The following is a 13,231-nucleotide window of genomic DNA, read 5'->3' as shown; positions in this document are numbered from 1 at the left end:
TTGGGCTAGCTAGCTCATTTATCTGCTATTAGTTGGCAGGTTGGTTGGGAGCTAGCTTATCCAGAATCGCCTCACAAACTTGTCTGGTGATTGGCTTGCTGTTAACTGAACAGATGGTATAATGAAGTCATGTGTCTCTTGTCATATAGCAGGCTTGCCAAGGCTTATTCACATGATGATGGTGGCAAGAGATCCCAGGAGTGGCAAATGGGCAAGTCCCAGTGTGGAAGGGCTTTTTAGACCTTTGCTTGTGCCACAATTTGCCAAAGCAATTCACAAAGCTCACTCATATTCAAGAGCTGGAGAAATAGATGCTTACTCTTCAAATGAAGGATTGTGGTCATTTTAAAAATCTACCACAGCCTGGGCATGTTCTTTTTGACCACAATCTAATTTTCACTGTCTAATATTTTCTGCACCTATGAAATTCACAGGGGACATGGGACTTGTGTCATATCTATGTTTTTGAGGATGTATTTGGTAGAATAAACTTCAGTTGTATTTATTGCATATATGAAAATATATTGAGTATAATTTACAACACAAATATTCACCTGATCTTTTAAACTATTTGTACTATTGATGATACCTGCATGTTCTGGGTTACTATTGAGTTGTTCTCTTTGATTACGAATCTAAATATTTGTATAAAACGACACAGATGAAGTATATATATATATATGTTGTAGCAAACACTACTACTCACTTCATAGGTCAACATTTCATAAGTTTTTATGTGTAAATATCAGTATTGAAAGTAGATAATGGTATGCTGGCTCATGCAATATCCACCAATATCTGGTGTACTTTCTTGAATTGTGGAGACTTAAATTTAATTTCTCAAACTCCTTGAATCTAATGTTCTTCATATTATCTGAGATTTGTCAGCTGAGATTTACAGCTGAGATTTGGAATGTGGAAATAAGTTATATAGTGTGTAGCTTGAGTGCAGGGAGAGAGTATTCTGTAGGGGAGAATTTTGATTTTTCTGGAGTAGCTATAAAACAGGTCTTCAATAACAAAAATGCAAATATTATTTTGGTAAGTGTTGAGTCTCAACAGGAAACAAAGGACACTCTATCTATTTATAAAGACACCCTTGGTAAAGGTCTGTGTAGTATGTTGGAGATATTAATGAATACAGCAAGAACCCTGGTCTAGCAGCAGTAGGGATGCCCTCTAATCCTATCCCAGGAGAATGAAAAGTGGATATTCTACTGGTGTAGAAAAGGAGAAAGAATTGTGTAGGGCAAGTTGCCTAGGAGAACACAGTAATCCTGAGACAACCTACCAGAACATGGGACCTAAATGAATAAATGCGTAAACTCACTTATTCTTCTCTCCAATCTTCTCCCAGTATCCCCACTGGCTCATCCAAGGAGCATTCGTATGTGTCATTGGCTTGTTAATAGAATCTGGGAGATCAACCTTTTGGGGCAGAGAGCAAAGTGGAAAAGGCTGAGAGTACATCTGGAAGAGCATATGGCTGGTATCTGGTTCAGGTTTGTTGTAGTTGTCAGATATTTGATCCATAGCATATTAAGTGGTAAGCAGAAGCCACAATGGTGTTTTCACTAGAACAGTAATAAAGTTCTGTCCCAAGTGCAATTTTCCTGCTGTCTAGCATCCAAATTTGGTACTTTTGCTAAGAGAGAAATTCTTTAAGCCACTTAGTGCCCCTAATAAATCCTTTCTACTTAGAAGGGATTCATGCTGTTGTTGGGGAAAAAAGAACCATACCTATGCAGTAGTGATAAGAATGAGTGAATGAAAGAATAAATATATGAAAATAATCTATGACCTTGCTTAAAATTGAAAAATAAAATCAAAACATAAGATAAATGCATAATTATGTTAACATTAAAGACAGAATATTTTGGTAACTTGAACATTCAACATAGTCATAGATTATTATTTGAAATGACCAGGGTGTTTAAATCTTAAAGAAATGTACAAAGAAGAGAAAAAATGTTATCACCAGATGTATGAGAAAACTGCTTAGTGACATTCTTCAAAAACCACTAAAGCTATTTTTTTTATAGGCTGGTTATTGAATATATACCCCAACGGTTTTTGTTTATATGATAAGCTTCATGTGCTACAGATATATCCCAATATCTTAGCCAATTTGATGTCACTGATACCTTTTTGAATCTATCGACAGATGGGCGTCCTCTTCCCAGGAAAAAAAATGCCCTTCTATAAAATTTCAGAAGGTTTATGAACTCTTTCAAGAGTATGTGTGAACTTGTAGTTAACAGTCCTTGTTTTGGAGAACTATGAAAAAATGAGATAATTGGAGTTAGATGAAGGTTTATAGTTATCACATAGTCAGTGCTAATACCCCTTGCTATAGCAATCCTAAAGTTATTTCCAAGAGGAACCCAGTTCATTGAATATGAAATGGCATATATTGTGGAACTTGGTAGACCTTGTCTAAGGGAAAACTAACTAAAGAAGTTTGATCTAGACTCAGAATTGTTATCAGCCTACATTAAAAAGAGTTTGCTAACAAGCTGAGATGCCTCTAAAACTTGTTCAACAGTAGAACTAATCATTTTCTTCTGAATTTATAATAACTTGAGAAATTAGACTTCATCAGAGACCACATTTGCTTTAAGTTCTTGAGGTGTGGCAAGTCACACATTTCCTGGAGTCTATTTGAGGCAAGACAGCAAAAACTGGCACAATTCATATATAAATTTGGGAAACTGTATTGAATATGACCCATTAAATTTATATTAAATTGCATCTTACATTTTAAAACCATGAGCAGTGGAAAGAAAATATATGTGGTGAGGAAGATACATGCATTAAGCACACTAGGACTACATTTGAACATTATTTTTGTGACTTACAAATGAGCCTTCAGCAACATCTTCAATAGCAAAAATGCAAAATATCAGCTATTTTAAGTATTCTTGAGGGAAGTAACAAGGTGAGTGGTGCATGTAACTGTTTTTCCCCCACACCCCTCCATGTCACACTAAGTAGTTTATAGGTGGTTGACTAGGGTTTTGTACTGATATTTTTAAATTATTTTTATTATTATTTTTAATAAACCATTATTTCTTTGAGAATTAAGATAAATGAAGATTTTAAAAATGGTAGAATCCTGCATCTAAAACACAGGTTTTCCTGTTAGGAAATTTTAGGAATTATAGGAACAAGGGGGATATATGGGAATACAACTAGTTAGGTGATAGTGAAGTCTCTTACTTTGTTAACCAGAAACACCTTTTTTAATTTAAAAGGTTATCATTTGATGTACTAATACAACCATTATGAATTGAGGTGTCTCATTCATTTAGTTTAAAAAATAATTTTATTACAAGCTTCTGAATTGTCCCATCTTTTGATTTACAATTCTCTTTGCAGTAGCACTGATCATTCTATATTATAACTCTGTCTTTTTAGAAGTCAAACAAGCTTTCATTAGCCAATGACTTCTTTTAAATGAAGCTTTAAAAGTGTAAGTTACATTCACTTTATAAGAGAACAAGGAAAATGTGGGGCAAAGTGCTTGTAAACTGAAGTTAACTCATCAATTAAATTCTTCATCACCATCAATATGCATTTGGGAGACTGAATATGCAAATAATAGTGGCCATATCATATATAAAAATAGAACTCTGACCCACAGAGTCAGTATATAGCAGCAATGAGTACAGGAAGCCAAGCCATAACTCTTGTAGCAATCAGCACAAAATGAACAGTAACTGACAGATTTCCTTATTTTTGCCCCTACTTCCACCTTGGGACCAATTGGAAAAAGCCAAATATGCAACCTCTAACCAATCACATAGGATGCCCCATTTCTAGTTAGCTCCTCGGCAACTTCCCTGTGCCTCCAGTAATGGCATATCTGAAACCCTCCCTTTTTTCCCCACTAGAAACCTATTTTTTCTGCCCAGCTTTGAGTCTCTGCCAAACATGAGTGATGGTGGCTGATGCCTTTGCTGTAGCATATTGAATAGACTTTGCTTGTTGTGGGTTGCACAGTCTTCATTCATGTGCTTTTTTATTAAGGTCTTTCTCTGTTACATTAGAGAAATAGCATGTTTGCTTACCTGCCTTCCCCATGAGAGTGAGAGCACCCTAGAAGGAGGCATGCCTTACAATATATGACATCTGCTACAGAGTAGTATTTCTGAGAAATATTATCTGTTTGTTGAATGGATGGATTCTATTCTTAGTTTTGTCTTATTAGTAAAACATCAATGGGTAGCATACATGGACTGTAATCTGAAAACATTTAAAAAATATCTCAATACTTTTCCAGGCAAAAGTTGTCCTTGCAACTTTTGACGCTGTCCAAAGATCACTAGATTATTTCTGAAAACATGATGGCATAATTTTGGAGATTCAGGGACTGTTCTTTAGATAGAGTGTTTTTACTAGTTTCGTGAAACTTTGTGACTCATAGTACCATTTCACTCTTGCTCAGTTTTAGACCAAAACCCTACATAGTAGTTCAATTTTAGTTTATTCTTAATGGAAATTTATTCCTGCCAGCCCCATAAAATACCAATGTTCAGGAATTAAATGTTTAGAACCTTCTTTCTTGTTTTCCCCTTCATTGTAAGTTAGTTTTATGCCAGAATTTGTTCATAAATGACTGATTTAGGAGAAAGAAGTTGATCAATATTTAGAGGAATGATAGTCTTCAAAAATTATTCTTTCTGTATTCTTTCTTTGAGGATATCTTATTTTCTTTTTATTATCTTTTCTATTATTTATTCTATTATATACTCTATTTGTAGCAATAGACAATAGAAGAGCAAAGCCAGCATTTTCTTGGCTATGTTCATTCTTTTCCTATGCCCCAAAGTCTTTTCTCCCAGTTCTTTATCTATTGAAAATACTATTTATTATCCTTTTTTTTTTTTTTTTGCCTTCCCTTCCCTCTTCCTCTGCCTGTCATTCTTCAAATATTCATGAGCACTAATAGTACGAGGCACTGGAGTTACAATGATGAACAAGACAGATACAACCCTTGTTCTCATGAAACTTACATCTAAATGGAAGAAGATACACAAGTTAACAAACTAGACAGCTAAAATTTGTGGAAAATGCTATTAATGAAATAACCAGGGTGATGCAATAGAAAGAGACTGAGAACTGATTGCAGTAGTTCTTCAGAGAAGGCTGTCAGGGAGGGCCTCTCTGAGGAGTTGATAGGTGCAATAAATATACTCTGTCCCTTTTATTTTTCCTATTCCTCGGTTTGGATCGATACATTTCAGAATCCAAGTTTCATCAATTAATTTAAGCTTTCTAAAATTCACACAGTGTGACTTTACTGTTGGCTGCAGGGTGGCAGCCATAGATGGAAGAACTACACATCTTCTTTCTTATTGAGAAAGTCATTGAGTATATGCTTGTAACTTAACCCCTGAGATTTTTATTTTCACTCAAGGATAATTATAGAACATTGCCTACCACAATAGCCTGGGTACCTTTGTTTTTTCAACTGAAAATAAAAGTAAAATTGATAGCATCTATTTCAGGAGTTGGCAGACTTTTCCTGCAGCAGGCTATTGAAGCAAGTATTTTAGGCTTTGCAAATGCATGGTCTGCTACAACTACCTGACTCTGCCTTTTTGTAGGGTGAAAGCAGTCACAGATGCTGCGTAAATGAATGAGCATGACTGCATTCCAATAAAACTTTATTTACAAAAACAAATGGTAGGTCAGATTTGGCCCCTAGGATATAGTGTGGCAACCCCTCATCTATCTAATGACTTTGAGTTGTAAATGAGGTAATTGACTTACTATATTAAGTTCAATGTCACAGTGTGAGTCCTCAGTAAATGTGTTGTGATATTTAGTAAAATTATGATCAGTATTATTATGGATCTTATTCAGATGTCAAAACCAGGGCAAAATGCTCAGTTTAATCCATCATCAAACATTTATTGTTGTGCTCCTTCATTTTCCTCATTAAAATTCACTTATATTTGGAGGTTTCTTTGAACCTTAGTCAAGTGAGCAATAGATGAATAAGCTGAGAAATTCATGGGTAATCTTGGTTGGCTGTTAACCTAAATATGTTTTTATTCTGCTTATTTTTTTAATGTCAGATCAACTTTTAGTGTCTTTAAATAATATTAGAAATAATGAATGCCTTACGCATAGTTCCCAAAAGGACCCTTTGTTATAATCACTGTTGATTGAAAACAGAACAATTTGTAATTCACTTGGGTGTTTTCTATCTTCTCTGTTCTCAGAGCCCTTTTTTCCTTTATTTGTGTCTGTTCTTACAATATATACATCCTCACTGGGCACTCTTCTATTTTCTTTTTCTTTGTATGTGTTGTACTTAACCTCACAGCACAATGTGCATTTTAGAAACAAGATGATTTAAAAATTGCTGCAGCAAGTGGCCTGGAAGTTCCTCTTAAGTCAGAAGGAAAGGTTTTTACTTTTTTTTTTTTTTTTTTGCCATCAAGAACAATAGAATGCTTAATTAGATTAGGCATGAAGATTCCCATTTGTATCAGTTAATGTATACTCACCTATTTTATGTGGCTGTATTACTTATTTTGAAGTGCTTTTAGGTACATTGGCACAGAGCAAGTGAAAAATGTAAAATGTTTTTGGAATTGTTGAAAGGTATTTTTCCTCCAGTGTGAAATTAAGCATTAGGCCAAGGAAAGCAGTGCTAACATTAGGGAATGTGCAAACTTTTACCTTTTAAAAGTGCTGTCCTCATTTATTATTATAAATACTGATGGGACAATAAATTACATTTTTTTGTTTACATTGGGTATGATTTACATTGAGAAAAAAATTAATGGCATAAATTCAATTACATAAAAATGTGGTGGTTACTAATGTGCCTCAAAATATATATTTAGTAATCCTGGAGGAGAGAAAAACAAGTATCTGGAAAGCATATAAAACTGGAATGAGAGAACAATGGGAAATGTTGAGTATGTGAAAGAGAAGACTGGCCAATTGGGGGAGGACAGGATTACTGCTTTCAAAGTAATGGGAATATTGATCTATTGAAGAGGTATCAAATGTTCATGCTTTAAAATTCCCAATGGCACAAGAAGGAAGCAGGAGTTTTTGAACAAGGACAGAATTCATGTAAAAAAATCATTTTTTACATCGAGGACAGATTTAACTCAATGGTTCTGAACCTGTTTTGTGTTGCTGAGTTGATGGAAAATGTACTTATCAATGATTATGAAATATTTGCCAGGATTTCAGTCTCATAGGTCAACTCCATTGGAGAAAGAGTTTGCATGGACCTCAGGTTAAGAATGCATAGGATAAAAGAGAAAACTTTCTCATAAAGAGGAGTGTAGAAAAATGAAACACACAGCCTGATGAATTTCCCATCACAAAAAGAGTTCAGGTGGACAGGAGTGAATACATGAGGATCTGTCTCAGATTTCACAGGAAGAATTGTCCTTTAATTAATGAATTGTATACTTTCTCTTCATTGGTCCTTCCTATGGTTCTTTGATCAAAGATACATTGAGATATGTATATTTTTAAAAAGGCAGTATCTTTTACTCAGCAGGTTTGTTGAGTCATTTCCTCCGAGTATTTAAAACCAGGCTAATTAAAACCTTCATCCATATAACAGTGCCTGCACAGGAACGAATCAATAATTAGTGCAAATCCTTACCAAGACCCATTTGAAATCATTACAGTTATTGAGTGTGCTCTATATCTATAGCAGTACAGACAATAACATTCTACATGAATATTGTCCTCATTTGTGTACTTTGTCAATTCTTTAATTTCAGATACATAATTCATAAAATTTGCCTGTTCGGCAATTTCTCTGAAAATTCTATTACTAAGAAATTTAGGAAACCAAGGTTGTTTTGTAAGGTGTTTTGTTTTGTTTTTGGAAGGGAGGGGATTCAGAATTCCATCTATTAAAAGGAAAGCATTTTGCCCAGATACAATACTAAAACCAATCTTTAGCCTGGGTTTCTTAAAGGATATAATTGAATACAGATGCATTATCTAGCCTTTTTACATATCCATCTATCGGTTTTTAAAAAGGGCCCTCTAAGAGGGGTGCAGTTACCGCCAATTTACCCTGCATTTTCTGAGAGATTGTATGGTATTGTTCAGTCAAAATGTGGTCCTTGAACCAGGGATTTCAGCATCACCTGTAAGCTAGTTACAAATGCAAATTCATGGCTATCACCTCAGTCTTCTCAATTAGAACTTCTGGTGATTGGATCCAGAAACTTTTTTTTTTTTTTTAAGATTTTATTCATTTATTCATGAGAGACACAGAAAGAGGCAGAGACATAGGCAGAGGGAGAAGCAGGTTACTTGTGGGGAGCCTGATGAGGGACTAGATCCTAGGACCCCAGGATCATGCCATGAGCCAAAGGCAGACACTTAACCACTGAGCCATGCAGGTGCCCAGATCCAGCAACTATTTTTGACAAGATTTCCGGGAGACTCTTATGTACACTGAACTTTGAGAACCACTGGTATAGTTGAAACTAGGTGGACTTTGTGGTCAAACAATCATTTTAATCTGAATTTCTTTGCTTACTAATTCTCTAAGCTATTGGATCTGTCTGTGCCTATTTTCTATAAAGCAGAGATAATGAATTTTTTAGGGATGCTAGAGGATTAGTGGAAATGTATGAAAAAGTAATCAAATTTAGCCAGTGTACAATAATTGGCAGGTTTTTTCTTTTATTGAGGTAATGATATGTACTATTATTTGAGTTTTTGCTTGGTACCAAGGTAACTATCTCTGCATATATTAGCCCACTTGATCCACATCGCAGCCTTATTTGTGTATTCTTTTACCCATTTCACAGAGGAAGAAAGTAAGGTATAGGATAGTGAATTTTCAGCCTTATGATCCACTAAAAATTGAATGAGGGTTAACATTACAGCTCCAGTGGTAAATATTTCTGTTGAATTTACAACTTTTAATTAAAGGTGTTATGTTTAGGATTGGTACTTTGGGATCTGTTTGGAATTTTAAAAATGCAAAATATCAGTCATCACTAAGTGCTGATTCCTAAATTAATGTTACCTGTTCATATCTCACTGTATCATCTACACAGTGGTTTATTCATTGGTTTACTAAGGGCAAATTTGATTTCTTAGAGTCTTTCCATCAGCCTTAAACCATTGTTGATAATGCTCTCGGTTAAATAATACCAGAAGCCTCATTGAGAGCTACACTTAATCATTTTTCATATTTGTGATTTGAATAGCACTTCTTTAGTGCATTATCATTTTTTGCAGCATGTGGATTGAACCTATGGTTAATTACATATTTTAAACTTAACTACCATTTCCAATTTCAATATACTCCAACTAGAATGTTCCTAGACTGTTTGTTTCTTTATTGTCACACTAAAAGGATAAGATATTTTCTTGAGAAAGATGTCTTGAAATCATAGGATTTTTTTGATTGAAAAAATAAAAAAAGCTGAGTTGAGTGTAAGGCAAAATAAAGTATTCCTTTAAGACTGGGTCATGCACTTTTCAAATGAAACGCTCACATGATACCGCTGTGAATTGAAAATCAGTGCCCTCTGGCCTGACAGGTTCTGATGGCACTCTAAACACTTTTAATCAGCACTGCCTTCCTGACAATGATTAGTGAGAACTCAAATTAGGAGTTACTTTTTTCATCATTCCTAATATTTTTTCCCACTTCTCTGTTGCAATTATTGCTACCTCTATGGGGTATAAAGTATATAGTCTCAAATTTTTCTGTAATACAGATGAGAAGATTTAATCACTTCTGTTCTGAGTCTGTGGAAAGTTAAAGAGATTTCTAAGGAATCTTTCAAAGTACACTAAGAACTTGGTCACCAAATATATTTTGTGTCTTCTCTTGAATGTAGGAGCAGTGAAATGGAAATAAATTTCTAGAGGAAACTACTTCATCATGCAGTGCTCTCAATGAGCAAATTAATTTTCTTCTCTTCTTGATTAAAACAAAAAAATAGCAAGCTACATCATTGTCATAGTCAAAATTAGTATTCTTGCTGCTGACTTAATACTTGATAGGTGCTCATTAATTCTTAGCATAATTATTTTTCTTCTATATAATCTTCTAGAATAGTTGGTTTCCATATGCAACTTTGATTTTCATTATACAGGAGATTTTTGTTCTTAATTACTTCTTCAAAGATAGTAATTACTTTTATTTATAAATTAAATAAATTTTTCTTTGTTAGGTTTTGTTTTTATGTTTGGAATAATTTTCCTTTTTAATTTTCATCTTAAGAACCATGATCTTGATGATATTTGCAGGTAGTGTTATGTGACTATGACACTGTTAGTTACATACTCATTTTTTTCTTTTTTTTTTTCTTTTTTCTTTATTTATGATAGGCATACAGTGAGAGAGAGAGGCAGAGACACAGGCAGAGGGAGAAGCAGGCTCCATGCATCGGGAGCCTGACATGGGATTCGATCCCGGGTCTCCAGGATCGCGCCCTGGGCCAAAGGTAGGCACTAAACCGCTGCGCCACCCAGGGATCCCCATACTCATTTTTTTTCTATTCTTATTTTCATCTCCATCATTGTCCTTTGAAGGGGAAATTATTTGTATAAAAGTGAACCACAGAATTTTTACTAGAAATAGTAGGTGTCTGCAGATGAACACTTAAAATCAGAAAGAGGAGAGGAAAATAGGAAAGAATAGGAATTAATAGAAGATCATAACGTACACTGAGTGAGAGGATTGCATGAACAATCTCCACTGATGAATTTGTGGCCTTGTGTTAATTTAGTAAAATAAACTATTTCTCTGTTTTAGGTAATAAAGGCTTTTAAAATAAGAATTAAGCATTTAAAACATGATTCTCTTTACATGCCACATTTCCTAGGGGTCTTTTCACTCCATGTAAAGAATCATTTTGCCTAGGTATTAGAAATGGTGGCTAAGTATTTTTTGGTACAAAATAGGTAAATTGCAAAAAGAATATTTTTCCAAGGCACTCAGACAAACAGGTTTTATATTATTTATAGTTTGGTTCTTTAAATTAATGTATGAATGTTCTTAGTGTTAATTACATCAAGTTAATAAAATAGATATTGGCTTAACATTTTGGAGAATGAACATTAGTATTAGGTCTATTTCTTTAATATCTGTTTTTCTTCATTAGTTTGAAAACTCCTTAGAAAGTGAATCTATAATCTTTTATTTATCTTTGGGTCAGAATTCACTGTTTATATGCTTAATAGAATGTATGACAGCCTAGTTATTGGGACTGTAACTGGGATTTTAATCTGTTGGCACGTTTTGTGTGTTAATTAGATAAATATAACATGGTTCCATAGATCAAGAAATATTGGAAGTAGTTCAATCTCTACCTTCTTCAAAGCATGTGTAATATCTCCTGCATAATTGTAAAAAACTACCTTGCAAGATTTTTATCTTTAGACTCAATAATTCTATATATAATTTAAATCTGTTATTTTTCTATCACTGATTTCAAATCAAACTTTTAAAGTCATTATTAGGCAACTGTTTCTTTTTTAGACAATTCTATTTTTTTTTTTTTTTTTTTTAGATTTTATTTATTTATTCATGAGAGACAGAGAGATACAGAAACATAGGCAGAGGCAGAAGCAGCCTCCCTGCAGGGAGCCTGATGCAGGACTGGATGGATCCCAGGACCCCGGGATCATGCCCTGAGCCAAAGGCAGAGGCTCAACCCCTGAGCCACCTAGGCATCCCGACAATTCTAGTCTTATTACTATTCCTTATATACCTTTGTGACATTCACACATTTTATTTTAAAGTTGGTGTTGTTGGGCTGATTGGAAAATCTGATAATCCGTGGCAGTCAGTGATACTGACTTGAATTGTTACTCATTAAAATTTCAGCATAAAATACAAGCCAGTGTGGTGTTTAACAATGGATTGCTGTATACAAACATATCAGAAAAGATATCCCGAAAGGGAAGCTTGAAATATATATAAAACCCTAGTTAAGATTCTAATTCTTCTTTGGACTAACCATTAGCTGTTATTCATTATACTTGTTCCAGTTTTAATTTATCCTATTATTAATAACATCTAGGATAGCACATAAATGGCATCTCATCCTACTCCTAATCCCCTTGGGAATTCAAAGCACCATTAAAATTCCATGATTAGGCAAGTCAATAACAAGAATAACAAAACACATCATTTTGTATCCTACTGTTTATCAAATTGCTTTCAAATTCCATCTACCTAGTAATTTCACTTTTTTTATTTTTTTATTTATTTTATTTAAAAAAAAAATTTTTTTTAATTTCACTTCTTTTAAAAGAATAGGGGTCAGCCAGAATATCTGCTAAACTACTTTGTTTTATTTTTTTACACACCATTTCCACTTCCTTTCCCTTTAAAACTTCTGATACCAAATATGTGGAGGTTTTTTCCCATACCAACCAATTCTCTTAACTGTCTGGACATGAACTGGGTGCCCTACAACATAATTCTGATATTAACTATCTGCAGTTAATGCAGACCCTACAGAATAAGAACTCAGTCCCACAAGACTGCTTATGCATCAGACACAAATGGCAAGTCCCAGATTTCCTCTCTACTGCTGACTACCTGGTTATGGATCAGGAGTTCTTGTGACCCTGCTTCAAGTTTGATAACGTGCTACAAAAATGAATAGTTCTCCTGAAAACACTTTATCTAAAATTGTGGATATTATAAAAAATTGTAAAGCTATTACTGATTTATTTTAAAGGATACAACTCAAAAACAGGCAGAAGAGATGTGCAGGGGAGGATATATGGGATGGGTTGTATGGCACCCTGCCAGCACCTCCATATGTTCACCAGTGCAGAAGCCCTACAGCCTGGCCATTTAGTGGTTATTATAGAGGTTACATTACATAGGCTTGATGAATTAAATCATCGGCCACTGGTGCTAACTAAACCTCTGCTCTCTCTCTTCTCCAGAGACAGATTGGGAGGCAGGACTTTATCCCTCTAACTATGCTTTGGTCTTTCTGGTGACCAGCCCCCGCCAGGAAGCTATCTAGGAGCCCACCAAGGGTCACCTCTTTAGATCAAAAGGTGCTATGTCACTTGGGAAACTGTAGGCTTTAAAAGCTCCATGTCAGGAACTAGGGACAAAAACCAAGTATCTATTTCTCGTGGTACCACATCTTGTATTGTCCAAAAAAAAAAAAAAAAGGCACTGAGAAAGGTTGCTGCTTCTCACATGCCTGCTGAAACATCCAGAAAGCATAGAACTTTCCTTTTT

General features: G+C 34.6%; 1 protein-coding gene across 14 annotated transcripts in view; it reads left to right on the top strand.

Moving 5' to 3' along the window:
* The window catches only part of LOC144321982 (uncharacterized), a 566,375-nt gene that overhangs the window by 158,907 nt on the left and 394,237 nt on the right, over window positions 1-13,231 (top strand). For all 14 annotated transcript variants that reach the window (XR_013387531.1, XR_013387526.1, XR_013387525.1 and 11 more), the window contains one exon: window positions 10,348-10,463. The gene's annotated coding sequence lies outside the window, so the exon portion shown is untranslated. The remainder of the gene's footprint in view (window positions 1-10,347; window positions 10,464-13,231) is intronic.

Source organism: Canis aureus, chromosome 10 (genome assembly GCF_053574225.1).
Source record: "Canis aureus isolate CA01 chromosome 10, VMU_Caureus_v.1.0, whole genome shotgun sequence".
NCBI classification, from domain to species: Eukaryota; Metazoa; Chordata; class Mammalia; order Carnivora; family Canidae; genus Canis; species Canis aureus.
The sequence above is the reverse complement of the archived record's forward strand: the minus strand, read 5'-3'. Positions and strand labels throughout refer to the sequence as shown.